General features: G+C 39.7%; 1 pseudogene; it reads right to left on the minus strand.

The window, feature by feature from the left end:
• Window positions 1-20,253: 20,253 nt before the first annotated feature.
• Window positions 20,254-22,613, minus strand: LOC104983652 (annotated as a pseudogene).
• Between the last annotated feature and the right edge of the window lie 550 nt (window positions 22,614-23,163).

A 23,163-nucleotide genomic window follows, 5' to 3' on the forward strand; every position in this document is an offset into this window, starting at 1 on the left:
ACTGTCACACCCAGGAATTATTAACTGGAGCTGTAAGCTAACTTTTTTCAGAGAGGTAGTGGGGGACAGACCCCCGTAAAGTCAGAGGTGTAGGTGAAAGCACAAAGCAGAAAGTAGGCAGACTCTGGTTTGGGGGCTAGATGCTCGAGAATTTCCAGGGGGACTCCTGAAGCTCGATCCCGCCTTTGCGTGTGCCGAGCCTCCTTCCTCATGACCTTTGTCATGGGCGAAGTTCCTCACTGGCTCCCAGCAGTGATAGAATTCCAGTTGAGCTATTCCATATCCTGAAAGATGATGCTGTGGAAAGTGCTGCACTCAATATGCAATATGCACTATGCACTCAATATGCAATATGCCGGCTCCCGGCAATTAATTTATTCCACAATTTTCTAAATTCAGTTCAAGTTTAGTTTCCTTTTAAATAGTAGAACAGATAGGAATATATACCCAATGTATATACCCAATATATACCCTTTGAAATTGATTGATTCAAAGACGCTTTTGTGCTTTAAGATCAAGTATCATCTAGTCCCAGTGTTTCCAAAGTTTTGATGTGCCACTACCTGTATAAAAACTACCAGAATGGCTTGCTGAAAATACAGATTTTTTTTATATACCCTCTAACATTGGTGGAGATGGTTGGCTGGCATCACCAACTTGATGGACATAAGTTTGAGCAAGATCTGGAAGTTGGTGATGGGCAGGGACTCCTAGCGTGTGGCAGTCTTTGGGGTCGCAAAGAGACTGAGTGACTGAACTGAACTGAACTGAACACTGGTCTACTGAATCACAAATTATTAGAATAGATATTGTCATCTTTTCAAAAACATCTCAAGAGGATTAAAATAATCAGACAAGTTTAGAGAGCACTGACCTAGTTACGATCTTAAAACTGAGCAAACACTCAGGTTCATAGAGGTCCAGTGAGTCTATGTCCAAACTGGGGCAATAACATGGATTCATGTAGTCAGAGGCAAGGGGTCTTATAACTTTTAACAATTATAACTTTGAATGTATTGCTGCCTTTTGATATTTATTGTCTTTAATTTTATGAGGGCTCCAATAGCTGATATCATTGTGTAAGGCACTGACAGTGTACAGTGCTTAATGTATCAATAATATGTGTGCCACACACACACATACACTCCAAAATCACAATCTCATGCCTACATATTGACAGTAATTTAAATAATTAGAATTGTGAAAAATGAAAATAAATGGTAGAGAGATAATCAGTGATGGGTTTATTGCTGTGGAAAAATAAAACTTAGGTAGGGTAAAGAGAAGAGGAATGCATTACTAGGGCAAGTATCAGTTTACCTAAGAAAGGTACGTTTATTTGTCCAGAATGACTTTCTCTAGAATCCACAGCTAGAAATCAGATTGTGCCAGTCAAGGAAGCAGTGATAAATGACTCACTGTTTTCAGTAAAGCTGCTTGGTTCAAACATTGGAGGAAATATGGTTTCCCACCATGCATTTCAGTAAATTACATTTACCCTCTTGATTAACACACAATCTTGTATTCATCACAGATGTCTTTGGTACTGTTCAGTTTCTTTAAGTGTTTCCTGTTAATCACTTTACGTTAATAGTGATAGCTGACTACAGACTACAAGAGTCAGTTATCAGAAGCATATAAATGGGATGCTATAGTTAAAATAGGGTTATTAGGGGTAATATTTTTTTCCCAATGGACTTATTGTTTGAGTAAGGAAAATGAGTCCTAGAAAAAGAAAGCTTTTTCCCCAAACCAGAGGATAACAGGTCTTTTGCTTTCTAAGCCTATGTTTTATCTCTTTGACATTCTACCCACAACCCCTGCCATCCAAACTTTACAAGGTTTAGTTTTGCTGTTTTGAAGGATTTGTACCAGAATTCCTTAGCTCAGATTTTGGTCATTTTTCCTGAATGCTTTCATTCAAACAACATACACATATCAAATGTTCATTATGTAAGAACCATACATCTAAACAATAGAAAATAGCCTTAAGTATTAATACAATCACAGTGAACTCTCATTCTTTAAAGAAAATTGAAAAAAGAAAAAAAAAAATGAAGAGGGGAAAGTCTGACCATGCTGAATTTCTGAGTTTGATAGGATTTCTTTGTTCTAGATATTTCAGAAAATTATGATTATGAAATACTAGAACAGATATAATCATAATGATAAATAATAACTGGCTTCTGTAGAATGTGTTATTCTCTCATTTGTTCCCATCAAGACACCCTGTGAGATCATTATTATTGTCTTCACTGTGCAGATGAGAAACTCTGAGATCATCCACCTTGGGTTGTCACTTTTTACTATTTACTGTTAGCCTTCCAGAAAACCTTCCTGCCCCACAATTTCTTCATTGCATTTTTTACCTCTGCATTTCTCAGTGTATAAATCAGGGGGTTTAACATGGGGGTGATAATGGTATAAAACACAGCCACCATCTCATCTTCTGAAAAGGTAATATCAGGATGCATACATGAAAGTACAGGGACCAAAAAAGATGATGACTACAGTGATGTGGGAGCCACAGGTGGAGAGAGCTTTGTGCCTGCCTTCTGCTGACTGCTTTCTCAGGGACACCAGGATGATGGTATAGGAGATTAGCAAAGTAACAAAGCTCCCCAGACCAATGGTACCACTGTTGGCTGTCACAACAACACCAACAACACATGTGTCTGTGCAGGTGATTGTTAGCACTGGGTGAACATCGCAAAAGTAGTGATCAATCTCATTGGGTCCACAAAAGGGTAGTTGAATTACCAGAGCCACTTGGATGATGGAGGGTAAGAACCCACCTATCCTAGTCCCCAGCAGCATTTTATTGCACCTGCCTCCATCAGTTCAGTTCAGTCGCTCAGTCGTGTCTGTTTGCGACCCCATGAATTGCAGCACGCCAGGTCTCCCTGTCCATCACCAACTCCCAGAGTTCACTCAAACTCATGTCCATCGAGTCAGTGATGCCATCCAGCCATCTCATCCTCTGTCATCCCCTTCTCCTTCTGCTCCCAATCCCTCCCAGCATCACAGTCTTTTCCAATGAGTCAACTCTTTACATGAGGTGGCCAAAGTACTGGAGTTTCAGCTTCAGTATCAGTCCTTCCAAAGAACACTCAGGACTGATCTCCTTCAGAATGGACTGTTTGGCTCTCCTTGCAGTCCAAGGGACTCTCAAGAGTCTTCTCCAACACCACAGTTCAAAGCATCAATTCTTCGGCACTCAGCTTTCCTCACAGTCCAACTCTCACATCCATACATGACCACAGGAAAAACCATAGCCTTGACTAGATGGACCTTTGTTAGCAAAGTAATGTCTCTGCTTTTGAATATTCTATCTAGGTTGGTCATAACTTTCCTTCAAGGAGTAAGCATCTTTTAATTTCATGGCTGCAATCACCATCTGCAGTGATTTTGGAGCCCCCCCAAATAAAGTCTGACAGTGTTTCCACTGTTTCCCCATCTATTTCCCATGAAGTGATGGGACCAGGTGCCATGATCTTAGGGGTTTACAAATAGGCACATAATGATCATAGGCCATTACAGTAAGGATGAAGATCTCAGTACAACCAAAGAAATGTACCCCAAAGAGTTGCAACATGCACCCCACGTAAGAGATCATTTTCCTTTTGGCTAACAGGTCCACAATCATCTTAGGAGCTGTGACCAAAGAGTAAGAAATATCCACAAAAGACAGGTAGTTGGGAAAGAAATACATAGGAGACTTGAAAAGGTCGCTCACACAAGCCATCAGTATGATGAGGAGGTTTCCCAGAAGAATGACCATGTAGAAGAAAGAAAACACCATAAAACACATTTCTTTGACCTCTGTGTTCTGAGAAAGACCCCAGGAAACAAGTGCAGTTACATTGCTTATTTTTTCCATGGAATGAGTTTAGCAAGTCAAGTTCTCAAGAGACAATTACATTACCTGAAAGAAAATAAAATAAAATTTACAAAGGCCAGCAACATTTATTTTTAACTCAAAATAACCAGAATCAATAAAAATGCAAAAATGGGTACTTACCACTGCTTAGCATGTATACCTAAAGAAATGTAAGTGCACATGTTCTACATGTTTTAATCATCTTATGTCAAGATGATAGTCCTTTCATTAATTCAGATTTAGACACAAAGTCCAAAGAGATAAAGTAAATCCTCCAAGTCACACATCTAACCAACCCTCTCACTTCCCTCATGTTTCATAAAGATTCTTTCATCTGTTTCTAACAAATTGCTTCTTTCTAATCTGTCTAAGACACTCAACTGAAATTTGAAACAACTTTTGAGTTTGAGAATATGATAACATCTGTATCCTGAAAATGTTCATCTTACTTTCGACACACACACACACACACACACACACACACACACACACCCATATTTTCCTGTCTGAATACTTCTATGAGTGTTTGGATAGTTGAGACTGGATGATGTTGCACGTTCTTCTTCTTAAGAAACTGTGATATTTGTATACATGAGTTTTTGTTCCCCTATTTGATATCAAACTCTCATAATAACGAGTGATGTGATATAGTAGAAAGGAAAGCAAAATTATGCAAATCTGATTCTGAGATATTGGGTCTGTACTTCTAGATAAATTGTTAAGCTTCATGGGGCTTCTGTTATCCCACTTGCAAAATGAGAAAGTTTTGATTTCACTATCATCTATAACATAAAGAGATATTTCTACTATGAAATTAAAAAACAACTCTTTCAGCTTGGAATAGCCATAAAAACCTGAAAAGGGGCAGAAACTAAAGAAAACAATGAAAGAAATGGAGGGAGTAGAGTTGCTTTACAGTGTTGTGTTCATTTCTGCTGTACAGCAAAGTGAATCAGACATACATATACACATTTCCCCTCTTTTGTGGATTCCCTTCCCATTTAGGCCACAACAGAGCACTGACTAGAGATCCTTGTGCTATACATGAGGATTATCATTGGTTATCAATTTTATTCATAGCAATATTCATATAGCAAGCCCAATCTCCCAATTCAACCTACTCTACATCCCCTGTTGGTATTCATACTTTGTTCTCTACATCCGTCACTCTATTTCTGCTTTGCAAATAAGTTCATCTATGCCATTAAAAGAGTAGGATGGGTAGATACATTGTGATAAAGTCACACAATGAAATACTATTTTCCAGTCATAATGAGCGAACTAGAGCTACTCAACATAATACATTTTCACAAAAACACATTGTAGAGTAAAAGAACCCACCTACACAAAAAGTTGCTCTGTATGACTGTTATATCAAACTTAAAGGGATCAAATTTAAAAGAAACTGTTGGAGGCACATCAAGATGTGTTTGATTTAAATGAGAGGAGGGAAATCTTACCTTCAAACTCAGTGTTTGATGATTCCCCAGGAACTGCATCAATAAATAAATAGATATGACTCATTGTTTAATCTTGCTAGTCCTTCATATTTACTTATAATGGATCACTCTCCAGTGGTGTAATGTCAGACACTCTAGTGAGGTCACTGCAGCATATGTACAAATAAGGGGCATGGGGAATACTTTTGATTAAAGCCTCTCTCAAGCTGTTCTTCAAGCCATGCTACAGATGTATTAATAAACGATTCCGTAAGTTCTGGTTTAGGATAGGATTACACAGTGTCTTAGGTAATCATCAGGAATTTCATAGACCTGAGGACACATCCCTTAAAGATCTGTTAATTCCAACTGAACTCTGTGCTCTAAGGTATATTTTGTAGCAATGTTGTTCCTGATCTGTATATTAGACTTGATGGCATAGTCATTCCAGGTGTATCTTCTCTTTTACAGTAGAAATAATGATAAAAACTGTAATAGATACAATGACAAACCAATTCAGACTCAAACACATCCCTTAAAATTTTCTCACTTTGTAAAAAGGAAAGCAGAAGCCCCATGAAGCTTAGCAATTTATCTAGAGGTACAGCATCATTATCTTAAAACCAGATTTGCATAATTTTGATTTTCTTTCTCCTACACCACATCTCTCAATATGAGAGTTTGATATCTCTAGGGTGTCCAAAAATTCATGTACACTCTCACTCTCCTTTTGATTTTCCTCTGGAATTAAACAAAACATTTTATTCTCTACTCAGAGTCCTTTAGTTTAAGAGACCTCAAATCATAGCAGTTTTTGACAACTGTGAATAATGTGACTTGGTTATCATTTAAAGGAAATCAGTCATTTATAATCAAGCCTGGATATTGTATCTCCATTGTCCATCCTGTAAGGTCCAGGAGGAAAGCTTAATTCTCCCAGAATTAAGATCTACCTCAAAGAATTTCTTCCTCCACATTCTGAACATTTCAAACATACTAACACCTCATTTTCTTTTGAAAGTCAAGCATTTTTTTTACTCATATGTCATTAGTATACATCTCATAGTCTGGTTGGCATGTATTTCATCATTTTATCATCATCTGAAAAATTTTATTCTCCCCCTATTTCTAAGAACATTGTCTTGCAATTATATTACAAGTATTCAAAATATAGAAATTTGATAAAATTTTCTCTTTTTCATAAACCTTCAATGTTGGTTTTAGAACTGAAAAATCTCACCAGTATTGTCCAGAGCTTCGTTTTTGCTTTGTTTTTCTATCACTCCTGAGATAATTTGGATGCAGCTATTCAAAACAAAGTTAGGAGTAATGCCTTAAAGATTGTTTTGTGAATAATTGGTTTCAGAGAATCCCTGAGTCCAGAAACTCAAAACTTGGTAGAATTTTGTTGTTCCTGATCTGTCTCTCATCAACTGAAATCTGCCATTTTGCAGTACTGTTGGCAACAAATGCTATTTTCTCTACTTATTATATGGCCATTTTAAAGAGAATGATAAAAAATATTAATGACCCTGAGGAAAACCTTTCTCCAAAAGTAGTGTCCTCTATAATCAGGACCACTTCAGAGAACAGTGAGGTTTAATTTCCAGATTTTTTTTCAGTTTGCTAAAAAAAAAAAAAAAAGAAAAAGCAAAGAAAGAAATGTTGAAAAACTTTTAACTTATTTAAGTTAAAAACCAACACAACATTGTAAAGCAACTATACTACAATAAAAATAATTTAAAAACAATTAATTTGTGCATTTAGAACAATAACACTATTCGAAAGCATTTCAGTAAACATAGATATAAGATTATTTTATGGAGGTTTATCTTGTTCAGTGGAATAATGTGTATGTATGCATGTATACATATATGTAATATGGTTTACTTGGTATTTCATATAAATATATTTATTAAAATATATATTTATGAAGGTACTTCTCTGTTTAATTTTAATTGTCTTGCTTTTAAAACTTCCATTTGATTGGAAAATAGTATATTCAATAATATTAGCATCATTTTTTCTTTTTCATTATAGTTTCTGGTGATTTCTGGAGAAACTGCTGGGAACAAATTCACTTCCAACCTATACTTGGAGTAATCACAGTGCAGGCTTTCATTCTTTTACCTTTTGATTGGAAACTGTTATGGTTGACTCTTGACCACTGATATTCTTTCTTATTCCTCTTGTACTTCTACTCCATTCTTTCTTTACCTTTTTTCTTCTTCCTACTTTCATCTTACCTCCTTCTTCATTCATAATAAAATGTGAAAAAACAACTAGTTCATACTTTTAGGGAAAACTTATAAGCTGCCCATTGCAGGTGATTTCTTTATCTCACTGAAGCTTTTAATGGACACCATGGATTCATTTTCCAAGCAATTTGTAAACTGGACAGGGAAAGATGTACATATTCATCAAGTTTTCTTTCCCATGAGCCAAAGTCCACAGCACAGTGGGCCATTTTCTCTGCAATTCCTGGCCATGTACTCTTCCTGTAGTTGTAGCAGATAACAGTCCTGAGAGCACCAGAGGCATTCATAGTAGCAGAAGGGAGTTTGATGGGAAACTTTTGAGCATATTTAAGATCCACTCATGTCAAGGCAATGGCAACCCACTCCAGTACTCTTGCCTGGAAACTCCCATGGATGGAAGAGCCTGGTAGGCTGCAGTCCATGGGGTCCCTAAGGGTTGGACATGACTGAACAACTTCACTTTCACTTTTCACTTTCATGCATTGGAGAAGGAAATGGCAACCCACTCCAGTGTTCTTGCATGGTGGAGCATGGTGGGCTGCCATCTATGGGGTTGCACAGAGTCGTACATGACTGGAGTGACTTAGCAGCTTAGCAGCATGTCACACAGTATATACCCCCTCATCAGCAACAAGGACTCTCTGGGGAAGAATTCCAGGATATTTTCAGTGTTTTTCTTTCACTTTCTGCCTTGTTTGTGTGTAAGCTATCTGTTGCTATATGTTGGCAAACAGAGCTAAGTCAAAAATCAGTGGCTTACCACCACAAAATTTAATCCCCAAATTACTAGTTTAAAAATCATAACACCACAACTTGAAAGTTTAAAATAAAAACAGTTTATTTGGTTATACTTCTGAAGTTTTCCTTGGATTCACCTGGGTGGTTCTTCCACTGATGCTTCCTGGCAGCACTCTGATAGCCTGAATGGAGTAGATGCTCCCTCACCCACATGCCTTTCAGTCAATTCTCTATCATTCTCCAGTGGCACCTACAGGGCTTTCTCACACAATGGCTGTTTCAGGGCAGTAGTTGTTTGACAAAAGCTAAGTCTTCAAGGTCTTTCAACCTAAGCTTCAGGAATCATACAATATCACTTTTTCTACATTCTGCTCATGTATTTAAAATTTTACATGTAGTATTGTTACTGAGGGATTCCCAGATGGCTCAGCAGTAAAATAATCCATCTGCCAGTGTTGGAGACAGAGATGTAGGTCTAATCCTGGGTCTGGAAGATCCTCTGGAGGAGAAAATGGCAACCCACTCCAGCGTTCTTGCCTGTTAAATCCTGTGGACAGAGGGGCCTGGTGGACTAGTCTAGGAGTCACAAGCTTAGACATTACTAAGCTTGTACACATTTTTACTGACCCTTTGAGTCAGATTCCAACAGGGGTCTCCTGTCCTTGTTGTTCAAGCCAATGGTTTTTCCAGTGGTCATGTATGGATGTGAGAGTTGGACTGTTAAGAAAGCTGAGTGCAGAAGAATTGATGTTTTTGAAGTGTGGTGTTGGAGAAGACTCTTGAGAGTCCCTTGGACTGCAAGGAGATCCAACCAGTCCAATCTAAAGGAGATCAGCACTGGGTGTTCTTTGGAAGGCATGATGCTAAAGCTGAAACTCCAGTACTTTGGCCACCTCATGTGAAGAGTTGACTTATTGGAAAAGACTCTGATGCTGGGAGGGATTGGGGGCAGGAGGAGAAGGGGATGACAGAAGATGAGATGGCTGGATGGCATCATCAACTCGATGGACATGAGTTTGAGTGAACTCCAGGAGTTGGTGATGGACAGGGAGACTTGGCGTGCTGCAATTCATGGGGTCGCAGAGTCAGACACGACTGACCGACTGAACTGAACTGAACTGAACTGAGTCAGACTCCAACAGGGGTCTCTCTGTCCTTGTTGTTCAAACCAATAGAATGAAAGGAGCTCAGTTCAGAAGCAAAGGAAGGGAAACTGTGTTCTATGAGCAAAGAATGAGAGGAATAAGCTGGCTCCAGAGCAGCGGTCCCCAGCCTCTTGAATCTAATGCCTAATGATCTGAGATGAAGTTGATGTGATAATAATAGAAATAACGTGCAAATAAGTGCAATGTTCTTGAATTATTTGGAAACTGTCCCCTAGTCCCCAATCCCATTGTTTATGGAAAAACGTTCTTCTATGAAGGTGGTCACTGTTGCCAAAAATTTTGGGAACCACTGCTAAAGCACAGTATCTCCCTGACAGACAGGCTGTGGGCAGGGCTGCTGAGGCAGCCAGTGTAGAGGAGGCGGAATTCTCATGGGAACATCCAGATGTGCTGCTCCGCTTGTCCTCAACTGGCCACCTTCATCTTGCATCTTGAATCTCTGAGCTGTGTTTGCTCCTTCTGCCTACATCCTTGTTCAGAGTTGGCACAGCCCTTCAGCAGAGGAACTCTGGTCTGAAGTACCAGCAGGAGGCACATGGCAGCCTGTGAGCAAGTGAAACCAGATGAGAAACGAAGGAAAAGAGAAAGGTTAGTGTTTGTTTGTTTGTTTGTTTTCCAACCCTGCTTCTAATGTTATTGCCAGGGACTTCCTAATGGGCTTTGCTGGTGAAAAACCCCTCCTATGTCTGGCTTCTTACTCTCAAGGGATGCGGAGGGGTGATGGTTTGTCTCTGTAATTGTTTCCTGCTGATTTTAGGCATCATCATAGCCCTGTGCAAAGGAGCAGACTTTCCCCTCAGCCTCCATTACGTATGTTTGGTTGTTATCAAGCTTCAATTCTAAACATTCATCTTCATGAGATGAACCCCAGTTTTCTATACTTTTGGAGGAAAAGGACACTGGAAACTTTCAGAAACATGAAAGAGTAAAAGTATCTAGATTTGCCTGTGGGCAAATATGCCCTGATGTCCAGCTTCACTGGCCGGGTCTGAATGTCTTTGGTCAGGGTTTGGTTGTTTTTTGGAAGAGAAGCTTCAGGTCAGAGAGATTCACAGGAGTAGTCAAGGAGGCCATTGTCATAGATCATTTCTCCAGAGGTTGAGGCTTGGGATCCCCCTTCACTTGAACCCCATGAAGTGATTACAGCAACTTCAGCACGGAATGTGTGGTTAGGATCACCAAGTGGGGTTGTTCTACCTAGGAGTGATCTAGTCTTGCAAGTGACTGGTTTTCCTGATTTTTAGATGCCCCCAGGCCAGAAGAGATAGTGGGCCAGGTCAGGGTAGCACCTAGTTACTATGTTTTGTGAGAGCTTTCACAGATTCTCCTACCTGGAGGACACACTTGAACTGTTCCATTTCAAGGTATTTAGGGTATCCATTCACTCAGGCTAGAGGAATGTGTCTACAATATAGGAGTTCAAATGCATTTAATTTTAACTTATCCTATGGGGTTAAGCACATGCAAAGAAGGGCAGTCAGAAGCAAATTAATCCAGTTTCCATCCTTTCTTTTTTGTTTTAGATTTATTGAGGTATAGGTGATTTACAATATTGAGTTAATTTCTACTGTATAGCAGAGTGATTCAGTTATACATATATATTCAGGTCTTAGCATGTGACATCTAGTCCCCTGAAGAGGGGCCAAGCCCACACCTCCTGCCTTGAGAGTGTGAAGTATTAGTCATTGGACTAGGGAAAGCCTTGCTGGGCCCATCATTTTTCATCTATTTGAATCTCAGCTTTTGAGGGTAGTGACCAGGACATGCCATTTCTGTCACTTTGAGAATATTCTCTCTCTTAGTATCTCTCTTGTTGGCATGGTGCACTGTGGGGTCCTGGTTTGCTCGCCCTCAGAAGGAGCAGAGATCAGGTACCTTTATCAGAGCCGAGAATCTCTGTGGGCATTAGTGTAGATTCCTGTGCTGACAAGTTGACACTAGAGGGCAAAAGTCAGTGGGCAGACTTTAGTGTGGGCCTTTTTCTTTATCTGATAGTTCTTCCTCTATATATTGGTTACTAAATACCAGATAGTCACTATATTCCCTTCCAGTATCTCAGGGTTAGTGGCAGTATAAATTCAGATGCCTTCCCTGTGGTGCTCTAGGAATGCTGAAGGATTTTCTATTGGCTCCTGATTTTCTTCATCTTTTTCCAAATGTCAGGTTTATTTCCTGCTGCCTGTATTCTCTTTAAGATCATTCTTTTATAATGGGTCAGCCTCCTCTCCATTGTCTCAGTAGTCCCAGTTGAATCTGGACCACTTGATTCCAAGGTCTGAAAATAGTGTGACTTTCATTCTGTTCTCTTTACCTGCTTCTTCTTGGACTCAAAGCAATCCAACAGCAGCAACAACAAAAACACCGTTTGATGTCAGTCCAGGTGGGGTCATGGGTCTGAAAGCCTCACTTAATCAGATTCTCATCTTACACACTAGCTAGCAAAGTAATGCTCAAAATTCTCCAAGTGAGGCTTCAACAGTACATGAACCAAGAACTTCCAGATGTTCAAGTTGGATTTAGAAAAGGCAGAGAAACCAGAGATCAAATTGCCAACCTCTGTTGGATCATCAAGAAAGCAAGAGGGTACCAGAAGAACATCTACTTCTGCTTTGTTGACTAAGCCAAAGCCTTTTATTGTGTAGATCACAACAACTGGAAAATTCTTAAAAGAGACAGGGATACCAGGCCACCTAACCTGCCTCCTGAGGAATCTGTATGTAGGTCAAGAAGCAATGGTTAGATATGGACATGGAACAATGGATTGGTTCCAAATTGGGAAAGGAGTACATCAAGCCTGTATATCATTAGCCTGTTTACTTAACTTATATGAGAGTTCATCATATGAAATGCCGGGTTGGATGAGCAAAAGCTAGAATCAAGATTCATGGAGAAATAACAATAACCTCACATATGCATATGACAGCACCCTTATGTCAGAAAGCAAAGAGGAACTAAAGAACTTCTTGATGAAGGTGAAAGAGAAGAGTGAAAAAACTGGCTTAAAACTCAGCAGTCAGAAAACAAAGATCATGGTATCCAGTTCTATCACTTCATGGCAAGTAGATGGGGAAACAATGGGAACACTGAGAGACTATTTTCTTGGGCTCCAAAATCACTGCAGATGGTGACTGCAGCCATGAAATCAAAGGTGCTTGCTTCTTGGAAGAAAAGTTATGACCAACCTAGACAGCATATTAAATGCAGAGACATTACTTTGTCACAAAGTTCTATCTAGTCAAAGCTATGGTTTTCCCAGTAGTCATGTATGGATATGAGAATTGGACTATAAAGAAAACTGAACACCAAAGAATTGATGCTTTTCAACTGTGGTGTTGGAGAAGACTTTTGAGAGTCCCTTGGACTGCAAGGAGATCAAACCAGTCAGTCTCACAGAAAATCAGTCCTGAATATTCATTGGAAGGACTTACGATAAAACCGAAGCTCCAATTCTTTGGCCACCTGATGCAAAGAACTGACTCTTTGGAAGAGACCCTGATGCTCGGAAAGATTGAAGGCAGGCGTAGAAGAGGATGGCAGAGGATGAGATGGTTGGATGGCATCACTGACTTGATGGACATGAGTTTGAGTGAACTCTGGGAGTTGGTGATGGACAGGGAGGCCTGGTGTGCTGTGATTCATGGGATCGCAAAGAGTCGGACACGACTGAGCAACTGAACTGACTGAATGACTCAGTTAAATTCACCCATTCCAGTCTGTTTTAGTTTGCTGATTCCTAGAATGTCGACATTCACTCTTGCCATCTCCTGTTTGACCACTTTGCCTTGATTCATGGACCTAACACTCCAGGTTCCTCTACAATATTGCTCTGTATAGCACCGGACCTTGCTTCTATCACCAGGCACATCCACAACTGGGTATTGTTTTTGCTTTGGCTCCATATTTTTAATCTTCCTGGAGTTATTTCTCCACTGATCTCCAGTAACATACTGGGCACCTACCAACATGGGGAGTTCCTCTTTCAGTATCCTATCATTTTGCCTTTTCATACTGTTCATGGGGTTCTCAAGGCAAGAAAACTGAAGTGGTTTGCCATTCCCTTCTCCAGTGGACCACATTCTGACAGACCTCTCCACCATGACCCGTTCATCTTGGGTGGCCTCACACGGCATGGCTTAGTTTCATTGAGTTAGACAAGGCTGTGGTCCATGTGATCAGATTGGCTAGTTTTCTGTGATTATGATTTCAGTGTGTCTGCCCTCTGATGCCCTCTTGCAACACCTACCATCTTACTTGAGTTTCTCTTATCTTGGACGAGGGGTTATCTCCTTGGGGCCGCCCCTCCTGACCTTGAACGTGGAGTAGCTCCTCTCGGCTCTCCCACATTGTTAACCTCCGCCAAAAGTTATGTATTTGTTCTATTGATGAACTTAGATTGGCATATCATTATCACCCAAAGTCCAGAGTTTACATTAGACTTCACTCTTGGTGATGTACATCATATGGGTGAAAAATGTACAATGACATGTATTTATCATTATAGTACCACCCAGATGGTTTCACTGTTCTAAATGTCCTCTGTGCTCCACCTATTGATCTCTCCCAACATTTGAATCCTTGGCAACCACTGAACGTTTTACTGTCTCCAGAGGTTTTTTTTTTTTTTTTTTCAGAATGTCTTGTAATGGGCATTGTACAGTACATAACCTTTTAACACTGGTTTCTTTTACTTAAAAATATGCATGTAAGATTTCTTCTTGTTATTTTATGCCTTTGCAGCTTATTTCTTTTCAGTGCTGAATAATATTCAATTGTCTGGCTGCTAGGGTCCAGCCCTGGTTGGATCCAGGGATTCCCTCAGGATGATGGCGTTGGTGATTAAGGGATAGCAAAGGCTGAGATATTTGTTAGATGCTCAATAATAACTGGTTTACGTGGGAAATCAATAAAGTTCATGACACCAAACTTGCTCTGACCACGGAGGCCGCAGGCGCCCTCTCAAATAGCGGAAGGTGCCCCACCTTAGGCACCTTCTTGAATGAGTCTTAGAAGCCCAGACAAATAAGTGGTAGCAGAGGACCCCTGAGCTCCAAATTATCTTGGCATGAAGGAAGAACAGAAGAGAAAAGGAGGAAAAGGAAACAAGAAAGAATGACACGGGGAGACCAAGCTTCGGTGAGCAAGGCCTTTAGCTTTATTTTCAACAGGGGCTTTTATACCCTAAGTTGCACATAGAGGATTACAAGGGATGTAAAATCATACAAAGTCAGCAGTCTTTGGTCCTTATCAAAACCAGGGTTTCTTTCCTGCAAATTTAATGTATACAAATGGTTTAGGCGATTTACATCATCTTCTGGCCAGAAGGCCTGTTAACATTTTATGACTCTTGACACATGTTTGTCAACCATAAGACATTTTCTCTAAGAGTAATTATTTTAAGGTTTGGTGCCATCCTCTGGAGGTGTTACATAAAGTTGCATTCCTATAGGGCAGAGGTGCAGTGGGTTTACAGCAAAGGAAAGAATTTATTACCTTAAGAGTCTAAAGTTGCTAACACCAAGGCCACTACTTATTTTTTCTACATACCAACTATATTAATTAATACACATTCAAGGATACAATAGAGGGGATGTGGAAACTTGGCAGCAAGCATTGGCTCATCAATGAAATCTTTTACTAGTTTTATTCTGACAGTTTCTAACTCTCTGAGAGGCTCTAAGCTATTTGAATATCTTAAGCTTCCGGTGCCTCTCGAGGCTGAGAGACTAAACAAGTGTATGCATAGCTGTAGGAGTCGGGGTAAACTTGTCAGACCAGTTAGAGAGCTATCTGAGGGGTTTGGATTTAAACACTCCTATTATGCCCAGGAACTTTATTGACTGGAGCTGTAGGTTAACTCTTTTTAGAGAGAGCGAGGTGGTGGTGGGGGACAGATCTCGTAAAGTCAGAGGTGAGAGCACAAAGCAATAAAGTAGGCAGACTCTGGTTTTGGGGGGTAGATGCTCGAGAATATCCAGGGGGACTCCTGAGGCTCGATCCCGCATTTGCGTATGCCGAGCCTCCTTCCTCATGACCTTTGCCATAGGCAGAGCTTCTCACGCTGGCTCCCGGCATCTGGCTATACCAGATTAATGATTTACTGAGCATGGCTCTGCCAATCAGAACAAGACCCAGTTTCCCCCTCAGTCTGTCTCTCCCACCAGGAAGGTTCCATAAACCTCTTATTATTCTCCATCAGAGGACAGACAGACTTAAAACCACAATCACAGAAAACTAATCAATCTAATGACATGGACCACAACCTTGTCTAACTCAATGAAAATATGAGCCATGCGATGTAGGGCCACCCAAGACAGATGGGTCGTGGTGGAGAGTTCAGACAAAATGCGGTCCACTAGTGAAGGGAATGGCAAACCACTTCAGTATTCTTGCCTTGAGAACCCCATGAGCAATATGAAAAGACAAAAAGATAGGACACTGAAAGATGAACTCCACAGGTCAGTATGTACCCAATATACTATTGGAGATCAATGGAGAAATAACTCCAGAAAGACTAAAGAGATGGAGCCAAAGCACAAAAAACACCCACTTGTGGATGTGACTGCTGATGGAAGCAAGTTCCGATGCTGTAAGAGCAAAATTGTGTAGGAACCTGGAATGTTAGGTCCATGAATCAAGGCAAATTGGAAGTGGCCAAACAGGAGATGGCAAGAGTGAACATTAACATTTTAGAAATCAGCGAACTAAAATGGAGTGGAAGGGGTGAACTTAATTCAGATGACCATTATATCTACTGCTGTGGGCAAGAAACCCTTAGAAGAAATGGAGTAGAAATTGTAGTCAACAAAAGAGTCCAGAATACAGCACTTGGGTGCAATCTCAAAAATGACAGAATGATTTCTGTTCGTTTCCAAGACAAACCATTCAATATCACGGTAATCCCAGTCTATGCCCCGATCAGTAACACTGAAGAAGCTGAAGTTGAACATTTATATGAAGACCTACAAGACCTTCTAGAGCTAACACCCAAAAAAGATGTCCTTTTCATTATAAGGGACTGGAATGCAAAAGTAGGAAGTCAAGAAACATCTGGAGTAACAGGCAAATTTTGCCTTGGAGTAGGGCAAAGACTAATATACTTTTGCAAAGAGAATGCTCTGGTCATAGCAAACATTCTCTTCCAACAACACAAGAGAAGACTCTATAAATGGAAATTGCCAGATGGCCAACACTGAAATCAGATTGATTATATTCTTTGCAGTGAAAGAGGGAGGAGCTCTATACAGTCAGAAAACAAAACAAAACAAAACAAAAAGACCAGGAGCTGAATGTGGCTCAGACCATGAACTCCTTATTGCCAAATTCAGACTTAAATTGAGGAAAATAGGGAAAACAACTAGACCAACAGGTATGACTTAAATCAAATCCCTAACAATTATACAGAAAAGTGAGAAGTAGATTTAAGGACTAGATCTGATAGACAGAGTTCCTGATGAACTATGAATGGAGGTTCGTGAAATTGTACAGGAGACAGGAAGCAAGACCATCCCCAAGAAATAAAAAATGCAAAAAAGCAAAACGGCTGTCTGAGGAGGCCTTACAAATAGCTGTGAAAAGAAGGGGAGTGAAAAGCAAAGGAGAAAAGGAAAGATATGCCCATTTCAATTCAGAGTTCCAAAGAATAGCAAGGAGAGATAAGAAAGCCTTCCTCAGTGATCAATGCAAAGAAATAGAGGAAAACAATAGAATGGGAAAAACAAGAGATCTCTTCAAGAAAATTAGAGATACCAAGGGAACATTTCATGCAATGATGGGCTCAATGAAGGACAGAAATGGTATGAGGAACCAAAAGCAGAATATATTAAGAAGAGGGCAAGAATACATAGAAGAACTGTACAAAAAAGACCTTCACGACCCAGATAATCATGATGACGTGATCACTCACACTCACCTAGAGCCAGACATCCTGGAATATGATGTCAAGTGAGCCTAAGGAAGCATAACTACGAACAAAGCTAGTGGAGGTGACTGAATTCCAGGTGAGCTATTTCAAATCCTGAAAGATGATGCTGTTAAAATGCTGTACTTGGTGTGCCAGCAAATTTGGAAAACTCAGTAATGGCTACAAGACTGGAAAAGGTCAGGTTTCATTCCAATCCAAAGAAAGGCAGCGCCAAAGAATGCTCAAACTACTGCACAATTGCACTCATCTCACACGCTAGTAAAGTAATGCTCAAAATCTTCAAGACAGGCTTCAGCAATACGAGATCCATAAACTTCTAGAGGTACAAGCTGGTTTTACAATATGCAGAGGAACCAGAGATCAAAAAAGCAAGAGAGTTCCAGAAAAACATCTATTTCTGCTTTATTGACTATGCAAAAACCTTAGATTGTGGATCACAGTAAACTGTGGACAATTCTGAAAAAGATGGGAATACAGTCAAGAAACAGTTAGAACTGGACCTAATAGTAAAAGGAATACATCAAGGCTGTATATTGTCACCCTGCTTATTTAACTTATATGCAGAGTACATCATGAGAAATGCTGGGCTGGAAGAAGCAGAAGTTGGAATCAAGATTGCCGGGAGAAATATCAATAACCTCAGATATGCAGATGACAACACCCTTATGTCAGAAAGGGAAGAAGAACTAGAGCCTCTTGATGAAAGCGAAAGAAGAGAGTGAAAAAATTGGCTTAAAGCTCACCATTAAGAAAACAAAGATCATGGCATCTGGTCCCTTCACTTTTTGGTGAATAGATGGAGAAACAGTGGAAAAAGTGGCAGACTTAATTTTGTGTGTTGTGGGCGTGGGCTTCAAAATCACTGCAGATGGTGCCTGCAATCATGAAATTAAAATACGCTTACTCCTTGGTAGAAAAGCTATGACCAACCTAGACAGCATATTGAAAAGCAGAGACATTACTTTGCCAACAAAGGTCTGTCTAATCAAGGCTATGGTTTTTCCACTAGTCATGCATGGATGTGAGAGCTGGACTATAAACAAAGCTGAATGCCAAAGAATTGATGCTTTTGAACTGTGGTTTAGAGAAGATTCTTGAGAGTCCCTTAGACTGCAAGGAGATCCAACCAGTCAATCTTAAAGGAGATCAGCCCTGAATATTCATTGGAAGGACTGGTGCTAAAGCTGAAACTCCAATACTTTGGCCACCTGATGTGAAGAACTGACTCATTTGAAAAGACCCTGATGCTGGGAAAGACTGAAGGCGGGAGGAGAAGGGGACGACAGAGGATGAGATGGTAGTAAAAGGTTGTTGCTGAAAGAAAAGATGCCAGGGTTCTTGGCTTCTGGAGGAGAAGAATTCAATCCAGGGCCAGTCTGAGTGAGGCTTGATCACTCAGAACTTTTGTGTAATGAAGTTTTATTAAAATATAAAGGAGATAGAGAAAGGTTCTGACATAGACATCAGAAGGGGGCAGAAAGAGTACCCCCCTGCTAGTCTTCAGCTGGATTTTATATAGTCACTAACAGTCTGTCAATGAAAGAAAGGAATGTCTTAAAACTCAGAATGGCACCGGGCCCCTCAGCCATAAGATGCATTTTGGGATAATCTTGGCACCAGATGATTCATCCACGGCCACAAAACGATTGACCTGAATCTTGTAGAAGGGCAGATTACCATACAAATAGTTTCATTTGCATAGATTAGGGGAACAATGTCTGAGTATAATGTACTGGTTTTTCAAGTAGGTTCTGAGCCATTAGGTGGAACCGACTTGAAGACAGAGTCTGGGGTAAATGCCTAGTACATTAACATAGCTTAAGACAAACATTTTCATAAGAAAAATGCATTAGTTAACTCAAGGTTTGAGAATAGTTAACTTCAAGTGAAACCAGGTGTCATTATGGCAACACAGTATTTTAAGAGAAACCTCCTTTTAAATTTGTATAGAGAAGGAAAAAAATATCTCTAGTTTGTTTCCACCTGCTGCTTAAGAGAGACAAAAATGTCTGACACTTGCAGCCTAATTCCTCCTTTTGGAGACAGGTGGCCTTCCTGCCTGTTACCTTCTCAGTTGGATGGCATCACCGACTCAATGGACATGAGTTTGAGTAAACTCTGGGAATTAGTGCTGGACAGGGAGGCCTGGCATGCTGCAGTCCTTGGGATGACAGATTCAGACACGACTTAGCAACTGAATTGAACTGAACTGACCAGTTTATCTATTCACCCACTGATTGACATCTTGATTGTTTCTAAGCTTTAACAATCAAAACTAAACCTGCTATAAATACCAGTGAATATTTTTATGTGGATGTAGTTTTCAAGTCCTTTTGGTTAATGTTAAGTGGTGTGATTTGCTGAACTGGAACTCATAATTCATGTCCATAATGCACATTCTGCTCTTTTAAAGCATAAAATCCTCCCAATTGTTTCATTATTTGTTTAATCTACTGATGTGTTAATACTCACTTACATCAGCTGCTTATCTCTCTCCTTCTAGAATGTGTAAATATATCACCCTTAATTTGGGTCATCAATTTTACAGTTACAAGATGTCAATACAGAACAAAATATTAAAATGTATATAATTCATGGGGAAAATTACACCACTCCCAAATTCAGAAGGAAATGAATTAGGAGCATATATTTTACCAAAAGAATATCATTAAAAGTATAAATCCAATAACCAAGGCCTTCCTGTCTTCTAATAAATACTTCAGAAGTGGAATTTTGTCTCCATATTCTGTCATTGTTATAAAGATCAATATAAACACATGGTATGAATTCACAGTATAACACCAACAAATTGAAGGGAGATTGCCTAGATTGTACACTGTCCATTACAATATCATGATTCTATATTATTTGAATCTGTTACTTCCTGCTGAGTGAGGAAGAACAACCCAGTTGAAGGTCTATAGTAAGACAGATGTGACCAAAATATCTAATAAACAGAACAATATGAAAGAGGGAAAAACTGCCAGACTGTGAATATAAGTATTTAAGTGCAACTGTACACAGAAAAGACCATAAGTCAAAATGTAAAAGGGCATAGAAAACATTAGATTAAAACCACTGTGATATAAGTCAGTCAAGAGACACAGAGACACAGCAGTGCAAAACACCTAAGGCAATGTATATGGGTGTTGTGCCATCTTCTACATAAAAGTGACTGAACAGTTATCACTGCTTGTATTTACAGTGCTTACTTTCCTGAAGGAAATGAATACTACTTCTGTATGATAGGATTATATCAACACTACAAGAATACCAGACCACCTGACCTGCCTCTTGAGAAACCCATATGCAGGTCAGGAAGCAACAGTTAGAACTGGACATGGAACAACAGACTGGTTCTAAATAGGAAAAGGAGTACGTCAAGGCTGTATATTGTCACCCTGCTTATTTAACTTATATGCAGCATACATCATGAGAAACGCTGGGCTGGAAGAAGCACAAACTGGAATCAAGATTGCTGGAAGAAATATCAATAACCTCAGATATGCAGAAAGTGAAGAGGAACTAAAAAGCCTCTTGATGAAAGTGAAAGTGGAGAGTGAAAAAGTTGGCTTAAAGCTCAACATTCAGAAAACTAAGATCATGGCATTTGGTCCCATCACTTCATGGGAAATAGATGGGGAAACAGTGGAAACACTGTTATTTTGGGGGGCTCCAAAATCACTGCAGATGGTGATTGCAGCCATGAAATTAAAAGGCGCTTACTCCTTGGAAGGAAAGTTATGACCAACCTAGATAGCATATTAAAAAGCAGAGATATTACTTTGCCAACAAAGGTCCATCTAGTCAAGGCTATGATTTTTCCAGTGGTCATGTATGGATGTAGAGTTGGAATGTAAAGAAAGCTGAGTGCTGAAGAATTTGTGCTTTTGAACTGTGGTGTTGGAAAAGACTCTTGAGAGTCCTGTGGACTGCAAGGAGATCCAACCAGTCCCTCCGAAAGGAGATCAGTCCTGGGTGTTCATTGGAACAATGAGGCTGAAACTCCCATACTTTGGCCACCTCATGTAAAGAGTTGACTCATTGGAAAAGACTTTGATGCTGGGAGGGATTGGGAGCAGGAGGAGAAGGGGACAACAGAGGATGAGATGGCTGGATGGCACCACCAACTCGATTCACATGAGTTTGGGTGAACCCTGGGAGTTGGTGATGGACAGAGAGGCCTGGCGTGCTGTGATTCATGTGGTCGCAAGGAGTCGGACATGACTGAGGACTGAATGAACTGACAGTAAAAGATAAACTTGAAGAAAAATATGAAACTTCCATTCGTCTTTTGTCATGTGTGATCAGTTTCTTGCCCCATAACATTTTCATGGCATTTTTCACTTCTCTATTCCTTAGTGTATAAATCAGAGGGTGATCAAAGGTGTTCCAACTGTATAAAACACAGCTATCATCTTATCCATGTGGAATATAGTTGCAGGGTGTGTGTATATAAAATGCAAGGACCAAAGAACAAGATAACCACGATGATGTGGGAGATGCAGGTGGATAGGGCTTTCTTCTTCCCTTCAGCACTGTGGTTCTCAGAGAATGCAAGATGATAGCATAGGAGAATATCAGCATGACAAAACTCACTGTACAGATGGCCCTGCTGTTGGACACCAAGAGCAGGTTGCATAAGTGTCTGTACAGGCAAGTTTCAACAAAGGCAGCAAGTCACAAAAATAGTGATCTATCACATTGGGACCGCAGAAAAGCAGACTCAAGGGTAGAAGAATCTGAGCTGAAGAATGAGCACAAGACCCCACACAGGCCACAGCTACCAACACACCACAGGTTTGATGGCTCATGAGGGTCATGTATTGAAGGCTTACAGATGGCCACATAATGGTCAACAGCCATGAGAATAAGGATGAAGATCTCTAGGCAACCAAAAAGATGTGATGCAAAGACTTGGGTCATGCACTCATTGAAAGTGATTGTGCTCTTTCCCCTAGGGGCATCGGTAATCACTCTAGGGGCTATGGAAGTTGAGAGAAAGGTATCAGATAAAGATAAGTGGAAAAGGAAGAAGTACATGGGACTTCCAAGTGTCCTGCTGGTCTTGATGGTGAAAATAATCAGGAAGTTACCCAGTAATATCCCCAGATATAAAAACAAGAAAGTGACAAACATTATTTTCTTCCTAACAGGATCCTGTGATAACCCAAGTAGAATGAACTCAGTCACATTATTGTTCAGCTTCATGATTTCATGAGTGAGATGAGGGATGAATGCAAAATGGATTATTTGCAAAAAATAAATCAATATATGGTGCAATATATTATATGATGGAATATTTTAAGTAAAACCAAATTTACTTATCAGGTATATTAATTCCAATAATTTATATTATATGTTTGTTTCTTAATAATATCATTTGTTCTTCAATTTGTAATGACCACTTCATAGGGTCATTATGAGTTTCATATAAGCTTGTGGATGTTAAACTTTTCAATAAGACTCTTTAAATAAAGTCCCTTGTTATACCTGATATGATTATGATTAATTTTATGAATATATGCAATATATGGCTCCATTTGGTTGTTCCCTTTGTCATTTTTTGGCCATATTCAATATATTCAGAATCCCAAGTATTGTGCATCACTCATTATTTAGGGTATATTTGACTGCCATTGGTGGTTTATGACATAAAGTCATACATCATCCTTAGCACCTTAAAGAATATCTTGTTCATACATATACATACTTTGTCCATTTATTATACATATTTATTTTAAAAGTAGCACAAACTGTC

Source organism: Bison bison, unplaced genomic scaffold, assembly GCF_000754665.1.
Source record: "Bison bison bison isolate TAMUID 2011002044 unplaced genomic scaffold, Bison_UMD1.0 scf7180017863057, whole genome shotgun sequence".
Lineage (NCBI taxonomy): Eukaryota > Metazoa > Chordata > Mammalia > Artiodactyla > Bovidae > Bison > Bison bison.